Below are 9,747 nucleotides of genomic sequence, written 5' to 3'. Positions count from 1 at the left end.
CTCCAAGGTCCAGCTCCCACACTCCTTTGCCCATTGTAGCTGATTTCAACATTGGACAGGGGTCATCAGGGGCACTCTGACGGGTCTGCGGCTACACAGCCACATACACAGCAGGGTGAGATGAATTGTGTGTTGATACACATTCCTCCCATACCCATCTTTAACATTTTCTGGGACTTGTGCCACAGTAGACATTTGCATTTGTTTACAAATCAAATAATTTCTTATTAATTTCATTAACTGTTCTGCACTCAGATGAGGCAGAATTCACCACAACTCTAACCTGCTCCCAAGCAATATTTTTTTCTCTTATTTGTCAAGCCATTGCTGAGTGCTCCAAAAGTATGACTTGTTTAGCTTCCACTTCGGTGATCAAAAGTTCTATTTCTGCATCCAAATCTTTTTTCTTCGTCTTCCTTTGATTTCCATGTTGGCAGATAGAAATTGGTGACATTTCTTGCAGCTTTAGAGGGAAGGTGTGTGACCATAAACGGTCATTTAGGGCAGTCCTTTAAGTAAATGAGACTTCACGTGCACTAGCACAATGTATCTGATTTGTCAAGGCAAAGTACTTACATGTGTGTGTAAATCAAGCATACAAGCAATTTAAAAACCTTTTTGTACTTGTTACTTTAGAAGCTTTTCTACGCAACATTGTTAATTGAGGGCCCAGGTCCTTACTTCTGCCCATTTCTGTTGCATCCAACACAATCATTTAGAGAACTAATTGTTTGCTTACCATCTAATCTACCAAGACGTTGATATGTACCCTTGTTAGGAGATTCATGTAATTTGCTTCACCTGTGAGTGGTCACAATGGTTTGTCAACAACTACAGCGCCCCCAAAACTGTAATTAAATCAGAAAAACTTGTCCCCATTTTGAAAAATGCTGTTTTTTTGGCTTAAGTGTTAGTTTAAGGAAAAAAGCTACAGTTAGGGGAAGATTTAGGCTAAGTAGAAATATGTGTGCACACGCCCGTGCTTGTGTGTGTGACAGAGTTTCCTATAGGGCCACGCCTGTAGTCTTTACCAACCTTTATGAGCTGACATGTTGTATATTACAGAGACAAACAGACCTACAGTAGGCTGAGGTCAGGTGCAGGGCAGGTCCACACAAAGACACAAAGGAGAACAAGAAAATACAAGCTACTGGAGCTATTAATCAAATTTGTCAGGCAGGCATTTTGTATTTACATGTTACTGTTCCAGTCACACAATCCACCAGCAACACAAAATCTACAGAATGTAAATGATGCCAATTTCACCTCTACACGTCTGACAAACAACAGGTCCTTCTCTCAGGGAAAAACCTAGAAATGACTGATTGAGTATTTACCAATGATAACCAGATTATTACATTTTGTATGATGAAAAGGGTCAGACTTAATATCTTTTTGCCAGACCGCGTAAGCAGTATTCGTTGTTAAATAGCGTAGTGGTTAAACACATGTCCTGCCAACCCAGAAAATCTGCCTTAGAGACTCGTCACAGTAACAACAAATTATGCATTAGGATTTGTTCAGGATAGACAAAAACTTTGCTGGCTACAACCTTCAGTATCTACTTTATAGTAGGCCTATGGTTATATTGCGACTATTTCTGGTGGATTTTTGAAGTACGCCTCTGTGCATGCTTTTTGGGGTAATAAAAGCTAGATCACAACCCCTTGCGCAGTAAAAGAATAGTGGTTACCAAGATTGTCTCATCTTTTCACTAGACGAAAAAGTCAGTTATCGCCACCTATATTGATAGTTATTGTATCAATAACATTAATGAAAGGAAGTAGTTATTAGCTTATTACTGGCTAATAAGCTGTTAAAACAACCTGTTACAAAAGCCATACAGTTCATAAATACTATTTGTGATGAAAGTAAACTTAATAAGAAACGTTAGTCAGTTTAACACAATGCAAAGAAAAAGTAAAACTTAATGCGTGACAAAATGATCTCATGTCGAGATGCTATACCGACACTTGGCATATGTATAGCTCTGTGGTGTAGTGGTTAAAAACACAGACTTAAAAACACGCACAACAACATTCATCACTTATAATTGCGGGCCGGCTGAACTTGGCTTGCCTGCTTCCTTTTCTGGTTTTCTTGTGCATTTTGCGAGTGGACCCACAGGCCTGCTCTGGCAGTAAGTTCCAACCCCCCTTTCTCCCTCCTTTGGAGCAGGAACACCTGTTCAGTGTTGTCACTGGCTTCACCTGTGTTCCAGATCCCCATCCATACTGAAGTTGTCCTTTACTCACGTGACTTGTAGGTCGTTGTCTGGATCTGTCCCAGTGTAACATGGTTCTGTTTTTGTGTTGTCATTCTTTTATTCTTGTCACGTATTAGTTTCTTCCTCCGTTCTCCCTGCGCCATTGTCTTGCCTCCTACCTTATGTATTTAAGCTCAGGGATTGGTCATAATATGGTCCACGGGAAAGCATTTCTTTGCATATGCAATGCCAGTGTTTGTTACAGTTACCTATCCAACAATTTCTTTTTAACTGAACTTTTTCTCAAAGCTGGATTAAGTATTTCAAATTTTTCTTTACTCACAATCATCTCCAATCATTTTCTGTTCAGGGAGCAAATCTGAGATCAACTCCAGATATTAAATTTAGGCTCATTGTCAGTCAGTGGTCTTAAAGGGGAAGAAAATCAACTTTTTTCCAATAATCCATTTTTCTTAGCGTTCTTAGCATCGTCTAAATTCATGAATGGAAACTAGTTGTCCCACAACAGCAAAGCTGCATTGCAAGAAGACAACAATAATGGATATATAAAGTCTACAATCTCCTGTTAAAATGCCAGGTTTTTGTGATGTAAAAGAATGAGACAAAGATAAGTCATGTCAGAACTTTCTCCCAACAGTGCAGTTAAAAGATTTTTAAAAAGTTACATTCATTATAATATATAAATAAGAAGTTAACAAGATAACACAAACTATCAATAATAACACTATAGAAAAACACACATCAATACTAATAACTATACAACTGTACAACCGTAGTGCAATGTAAAAGTGACAGGTGTGCATGATATGATTGACAGATGAGCATGATATAAAGTGACAGGTGTGCATGGGACTATGGACAGAAGGGAGGAGGGGTTCCTGAATTGAGCAGCCTTACGGCCTGAGGAACGAAACTGTCCCGTAGCCTGTTAGTTTTGGACTGAATAATCCTGTACCTTCTGCCTGATAGAAGCTTGCTAAACAGTCCATGGCATGGATGGCTGGGATCTGTAATGATCCGTTTGCTCCTCCTCCTACACCTCTCTGTGTAGAGATCCTGCAGGGATGGCAGGTCAGACCTTGTGATGCTCTCTGCTGTTTTAATCACCCTCTGAAGTGCTTTACGGTCGAGGGCGGTGCAGCTGCCATACCAGGCGGTGACACAGTCGGACAGTGAACTCTCTCTACTGCAGACCCATTGATGTGTATGGGGGCGTGGTCTCCCCTCCGCTTATTCCTGTGATCAACAATCATCTCCTTCGTTTTGCTGATATTGAGCTGGAGGTTGTTACCATGACACCACAAAGTTTCTATAGGCTGACTCGTCATTGTCAGAGATCAGGCCTATGATGGTGGTGTTGTCAGCAAACTTAACGATGGTGTTGGAGACGTGGGTTGCCAAGCAGTCATGGCTGAAGAGAGAGTACAGGAGCGTGATCAACACAGCCCTGGGGGGAGCCAGTACTGAGAGTCAGTGAGGAGGAGGTGGTGTTGCTCATCCGCACCACCTGGGGTCTGCCCGTCAGGAAGGATGAGTTGAGGATGAGTTGACCAATATTGAGGCTAGTGAACCAGTTGTAAGAAATCGGCGGTTACGTATAGTGATCAAATAATGTAGTTCGCTCAGTTCTATTGGAGAATTTCAGCACAGATGTCGTTCTGTGAATGTCCCATGGTCTTCTCACTGTAAAGAAAGTTGCCAACTAGTCAATATATTGAAGGGCGTTTCTACTGTTAAGAATTTTACGTGTATCAGAATTTCTGAAGAAGGACGAGGCTCCTGTCCAAATGGAAATTTAGCACAAAGATTTATTAATATGAATTGATAAGTCAAAATACATGAAATACACTGCAGCGGTCAAATATTTGCTCAACCCTCGAGCTTCCACAAAATATTCGCCCCGAATCAAGATCGAACATTGGTTTTAATACTCCCGCCACAGGGGCGGTTACTTTTCACTCTCGTGAGTAAAACCCATCCTTATTGGCTCTTCGTTGGCATGGTGACATGTTGGACGAATCTCTTGGTTTTCGCCATCCAATGAGGAAGGACATGCTCTCACTCTCGGTCATAGATCAACAGGTTCTTTGCATACAGGTGTGAAATCTTAATCAGGTTACAGTAATTTACATTCTATTGTCCTAACCTAGACTAGATCATCAGGGGGCTGGAGACAGAAGGTCTCTTTGTGCTGTATAGGCGGCAGTTTCATTTGTATGTTAATTGTGGGGTTTTAATCCTGTCTCTCTATCTGAGCCAGGTGTAAAGTCTGAGTGTTGGCTGAGTGTAATGTATGGAGTTCTAAACTTTATGGTTATTGTATTCAATCATATTTCCCTAACCTGGCTGCAGCATACAATTTAATAAAACAAAAACATAAGAATACATGGTTATTAAATCAGCATTATTTAAACTACATTTATCTCAACACTACCTAGCACAGATAATGTTTCTAAGGTGATAACCCCCATGCCAGATGGTCAATGTAAACATTCCACATTCGTGAGGTTCAGCAGAGTGCAACCTACAGAGAGATAATCTAAACACAGTTATGTAGGCACATTAACTTCCAATGAAACATACATTCATATTGTCATAATACTGTCTGAATACTTCATCATTAATGCTCAGATTCCACACAGTTAATCCCAAAACCTTGCCCAGAATGTCCGGAGGATGGTGGTATAGCTGTGCAGGCATACTAAAAACAACATTTAGCATTGAAGTGTATGTCCAACCTAGTAAGGCAAACGCCTTTCAAATTAATTTGCTGAGGATGTTTTAGATTGTCTCATGTCAACTGTAGTTTCATTTTATATTGTCCATACCCAAAGTCTTTTGATCAGACAATCTGTTTATAGTCAAAAGTGCATCATCTGATAAACATATTTTGGCCAACTATGTTTCTAAGTTTCATAATGTGATTGTACATCCCAAATGCACTGTTTAGGCCTGTTGTAAATCAGACTAAAGATGATGCTTTTGCATTATCTATAGTATGATGAGAAACATGCAAAAACGGTCAAATCACTATTCATTCAATCATGTGTGTCTGAGCTAATCTGCTAAACCCCTTAAACATCTGGTCCATTGTTTTTGGTGCACAAATGTTGACTTGGAGGCTTTAGCTCAAAGCTAAACTTTTCTATTCAATTGATGTCAACAAAGCTAATCAGACAAAGGTAGACACCAAATGTATATTATTTAATTTATTTATCCACTTTTACAAGAGTTAATACTATAGACCTGTATTTCTCCATAAATCATATGTCAATAATGGTAGAATGAAGTGTTACATGTCTGGATTAAGATATGGCAATGAGTGAAACACGAAGTCTCCTCTCCCAGGTCCCTTGTACCTTTCTTTGCAAACAAAACATGATTGCAGCATTTTCCATAATGATAAAAATAAAACTGGAGTCCACCTATGATATCCAGAAAGAGATCTCCCATAGTTTCTGGAGGTTAAAGTTCACTCCCACCCTGATGACATCATTGCTGAAGGACAGAATCTGTGTTGAGTGGCTATAGGAAATAGTTTGCTAGTACCACTTTGGATAGACCAAATTCTGCTGGCAGTTTCATCAGTGTACTGAATGTAGTTTGAAGTGTTTTGGAGTAGTTTTCTGCTTGCAATGCAACTTTGCTGTAGTTAACTGTTAAGATAACTGTTAACGTAAAGTGTATTATTTAGAAACCACTTTTGTTCTACGTGAGTACACTAAATAGCATTAAAATAGTATATAGTATGTACTATTTGATTAGTATTTTTCAGGTTAGTATTTGTTTTTGAATAGTATTTTTTAGGTTGTTAAAACCCACTCGTTAATATTTGGAGAACATTTACAAAATTACAGCGAACATTTACAGTTATTTAAAATGTAACACTTTCCCAAAAACTCAGTAGACAGTATGCAGAATGACAGTGAACAGTTACAGATACAAGCATGTTACAACTGGTGTCGTGGGGAAAACCCTCCGTAGCTATTCTGCTGACTCACAGTCGCATTCAAACTCAAATATAAACCATCTGCAGATGACACAGTACCAGCATGCAATTGAAATTGTGTGTTTGCGGGTATTTGGCTTTGTACGCAATCTACGGAGAACATTGCAGATTTAATTAATATTTACATTTTATTTATGTTAAACAATGTGTGTCGGGTTTGTGAATCAGATTTTTTTTTATTGCCAAGTAAGATTCACTTGGTACCATTGGTGCAACAATTAATACAAAAAAAATAAGGGAAATAAAAACAAATAAGAACAGTGGACTGAGCATAAAAACAGTAGACTGCGCATTAATAAATTACTAAAAATACCTAAAAAGTATATGTAAGGTGCCAGATTTTGTCCAGTTGAGGGTTGTGTGTGTACGTTGGGAGAGGGTTATATATTGGTCCAGTTGAGGGTTGTGTGTGAATGTGAGGAGAGGGTTATAGATTGGTCCAGTTGAGGGTTGTGTGTGTATGTAGGGAGGGGTAATACATTTGTCCAGTTGAGGGTTGTGTGTGTATGTGTGGGGGGGAGTTATAGATTGGTCCAGTTGAGGGTTGTGTGTGAATGTGAGGAGAGGGTTATAGATTTGTCCAGTTGAGGGTTGTGTGTATGTGTGGGGAGGGGTTATACATTTGTCCAGTTGAGGGTTGTGTGTGTATGTGGTGAGGTGGCTATAGTCAATTTGGTTATGGGGGCATGTTCATGAGGCCTACTGTTGTAGGAAAGAAACTATACTTGTGGCGAGCAGTTTTGGTCCTGATATGCCTCTGCGAGACGGGAGAGTTCTGAATAGAACATTTCCGGGGTTAGAGCGATCAGCCCCAATCTTTGCCGCTTGCCTCCGCATCCTAGAGGTGTGTAGGTGGTGTAGAGATGGCAGATTGCAGCCAATCCACCTCTCTGCAGAGCAGATGACATGTTGCAACCTGCCCTTGTCTTTGGCAGTGGCTGCAGCATACCAGACGGTGATGGAGGAAGTCAGGATGGACTCTATAATGGCAGTGTAGAAATGCACAGTCATAGTCGTTGGCAGGTTGAACTTTTTCAGCTGTCGCAGGAAGTACATCCTCTGTTGTGCTTTTTCGTGAGAGAGGTGATGTTCAGCTCCTACTTGAGGTCCTGGGCGATGGTGGTGCCCAGAAGGCAAAAGGATTCCACAGAGTTGACTGGAGAACCACCCAGGCCGATGGGTGCGTGGCTCCACAATCTTTGGGGCATTGAGCTCCAAGTTGTTCTGACAGCACCAGGACACCAGATGGTCAGTCAAGGGAATATTAGAGAATATTAAGTGAAAATGCTTTGTGGCAAAGCTTAATAGTTCAGATTATCAAAGGTGTCTGAAATTATCTCTGGTATTTTCTGTGCCTCAACACACAAAAAAGTAATTCACTTATTATAGGTGGCAGTTTATTCTGCTTATTCAGATACAGTCAAAAACGTCTGGCAGTTTGCTGCTCATGAAAGACCAATGTATAAATGAGTGTGTGTGTGTGTGTGTACTTGTGTTTCTTTTTTCTGTAACCATGCAACAGAGGAGTTATTTTGTTGTATGTGAAAATGGTAGGATTTCAGACAACCATGTCCTAGTATCAAAACATTGCCGCCATCCAGTGGAGATTAGTTGCTGTACATAAATATGAATACATTCGAATAGACTACAGGCTTCTCACAACATCCATGGCTCACAGGACCCAACACACAGAACAATGTTGTCAAAGGTAATGGCTATACAAATATTAGTCTATTAGTCTATTAAAATATAAAGCACATTGTCAGATACAACCTCTATAAAAAAGTATTCAGAGCCGACAATCTTCAACTCTCCCTATCCAGCTGTGGAGCTTTTGTGTTATGGCGAAGCCAGAATCACAAATGTTTGTTTTGGCGCATCTGGGTGTCCACACATTGGGGGGGGGCTACTGTTACATCAGGCTGGGACTGTTCCGCTTTGTGTTTTCTGTTTGTCCTTGGCTTGTCTTGTCCTTGTATGGTCCTTCCTGTTCTTGTTTCAGTTTATCAGTCTATTCCTTTCACCTGTGTTTAGCCCCCACCTGTTTCTGTCCTCCTCGTTACCCTGTGTATTTAGTTCAGCCATGTGCTCCCAGTCGGTCATTGTTCGTGTGTGCATGTCATGAGTGTGTTTTGTAGTGCTTGGTGTGTTTCTTTCCTTTTTGTGCTCATTAAACGACACCTCAATCTCTGTGCCCGCCTCCGTCTCCCTCCTTGAGTCGTGACAACAACTAGATAAATACATGACAGGAAACAATTCAAGTAGGGAAATATCAGTAAGATGTAAATGCATAATACCAACTATAATTTTGACATTTCATTGTGCTTTTTAGCTTCTGATAAACTTCTGACTGAAGAGAATGTCAAGCTGAGGGCACAGCTGGCTCTACAATCAGGTAAAAACAAGACTATAGTTGCGTTAGCATGTTGTCTTCATGAAACATTCAATTTGTATTGAATGTCATGCAATTCTCAATCATGTCAGACCATTGAAGTACAATATCTGATTACTGTATTACAGGAGCCATAAGGAAGAATCCTTCCAACCGGGATGCCACTGACGAGGCTGTCCAGAACCAGGTCCCCAGGTACCAGAAAGGGGCAGCTGACTGTGCAGGTGGGAGAAGACGTTGCGGCGGTACAAGGGACCTGCCGTGAATATGAAGGTCAAACAATATTGCTGCTAAGCTACAGTACTCTGTATTTGTATTAAAATTTTTTACTGCTGCTATGTACAGTGTTTTAAACATGATAGCATTATCCTCTTAATATATTTATAGCTGTGTGAATGTTCTTAATTCTGACTGTAGTTGTAGTGTTATGCCACCATTCATAAGCTTATTGCACTGATGTATCTATGATATTCAATAACTATCGATTACTGCTAGGTCATGCTTATGTATAGTACTGCCATTCTAGCCCTTGTTTATTTTGTATTGTATTAAGTTTATTTTGTACTTTTTCACATTAAAATACTGTAATTTTACTATAGCTGTTGCTGAACACGTTTTCTTGCACTATTCATTTAAAAATAAAAATATATTTAATTTTTATTTTGTATGCTTGCTGTATAATGTATAATGTTTTTTTGTATGCATCTTGCACTATTTGAAATAAATTGTTTAGATTTTATTCAGTTTTTTGTCATTTGTGATATGACCAAAGTTATTGTAGAGGATTATTATAAATAAAACCTAATACTGGGGCGTGTGGCGTCCCGCTGGGTTTGGTGCATAAAAGTGTCTAGCCGCCCTCGGGCCGCTGGTGAGCCGCTGATCAGGGTATTGTTACTGCGACACGCGCTATAAAAAAAACGGCCGCCGCTGGGGCCCTCAAGCCGGACGCTTTGCAGAAACGCTCGGCGGCCGCAGCAGCAGGGAGCTAGTGGGCCGCGAGTGGGCCATTGGCGTGTTGCTTGCTGGGTAAATGATAGTTCATATTCACAATAGTTCATATTCAAGTGTTGATTGGTCAAAAGACGTATTCAACACATAAGTTGTGTTATTTATCAC

This window comes from Esox lucius, chromosome 11, assembly GCF_011004845.1.
Source record: "Esox lucius isolate fEsoLuc1 chromosome 11, fEsoLuc1.pri, whole genome shotgun sequence".
Classification (NCBI taxonomy): domain Eukaryota; kingdom Metazoa; phylum Chordata; class Actinopteri; order Esociformes; family Esocidae; genus Esox; species Esox lucius.
The sequence above is the reverse complement of the archived record's forward strand: the minus strand, read 5'-3'. Positions refer to the sequence as shown.